Source organism: Tamandua tetradactyla, chromosome 22 (genome assembly GCF_023851605.1).
Source record: "Tamandua tetradactyla isolate mTamTet1 chromosome 22, mTamTet1.pri, whole genome shotgun sequence".
In the NCBI taxonomy this organism is placed as follows: Eukaryota; Metazoa; Chordata; class Mammalia; order Pilosa; family Myrmecophagidae; genus Tamandua; species Tamandua tetradactyla.
In genome coordinates this window covers 507,185-508,406 of record NC_135348.1, presented here as the reverse complement: position 1 = coordinate 508,406, position 1,222 = coordinate 507,185, and the positions used below count along the sequence as shown (strand labels likewise).

The following is a 1,222-nucleotide window of genomic DNA, read 5'->3' as shown; positions in this document are numbered from 1 at the left end:
TTCTAAAGGACTGTAAAATGGAGGTATAATTTGAAAAAGAAATAATGCCAATCAAATATCAAATTTTCATTATAACTTTCCTAAAAACATGGTTCCCTCCTTATAACTATTAGAACAAAGAAACATAAACTGTGAATGTGCAGTTTGGAAGATAACAGACATCCTGGTGATATTATTGTGACTAAGATGTTTGGTAAACAGTGAGATATGAGAAAAAGGCTTTTAAAGAAACCTCTGGTCTTTAAACAATCTTGTCAGGTAGATCTGTCCCAATATCATGGCAACTAGAACAAGAGTTTCAAAGAAGAAACAAAGAACTACTCTGCTATCTATGTGGTCATTGAATGCATTGTGCATTTTCCCCTGAACTTCCTTATACTCCTGTTCATATTCTACAGCTGTCATCACCACGGCCAGCATCTTGATAATTTCTTCTAGCTTATTCTGGTGAACTTCTGGTTCCATGCCTTGTCCTTTGGGGATCTCCCTGATATCAATGGTGAACATCACTATCTGCAGTCGTGGTGGACATCCAATTGTGAAAACAAAACTTATGTGTTCCGTCTGTGTGGGCAGCAAATAAATATTTCCCACTGAACTCTGAGTCTCCTTTATAAATTCCTTTATTATCAGCCCCTGTAATGTCCACTTTGATGTTTAGGAAGCTGCCCTCAGGCACTGAAAGATGAGACCCATTCCTGAGATGTCCCTCTGGAAGAAGCACTCATGGGCATGTCTGTCAATACTAATGAGGTAGTTTCAGGCCATAGCCAGAAGCATAGCCAGGAGCACCAGAGTTTTGTCAGAGTCACCATAGTGGGGCTACAGCTGAGGCCAGAAACTGAAATGCCTCTGCTCCCTCTGCTTCAGCTTCCTACTGCTTTTCCAGTGAGGCATCTGTGTCTTCAATGAGGGAGTTATCTGAATAACGAATGAGGTTCTCTATAAAGAACAGGCTTAGAGCCTGCTCTGGGGGTCTCACAGGTTTAAAGACCCCTGGTCTGGGGAGCAGCAGCTTGTGGGTGGGATTAGATGTGGCAGAGATCAAAGAATTTGAAGGTCATCTGGGCAAACACTCTCTCAGGGTTCAAATTCTTCCCAAGTCTCCCTGCCCAGCACCACTGCTTGCAACTTCCCAGGGCCAGGGGTGCCCCCCACCAAGTTCTCTCCTTCATGTCAAAAGATGAAGACATCCAGCCATTTTGCCTCCTGCACTGGATAC

General features: G+C 43.2%; 1 pseudogene; it reads right to left on the bottom strand.

The window, feature by feature from the left end:
• Positions 1-222: 222 nt before the first annotated feature.
• Positions 223-815, bottom strand: LOC143666009 (transmembrane emp24 domain-containing protein 2 pseudogene; annotated as a pseudogene).
• Positions 816-1,222: the final 407 nt, after the last annotated feature.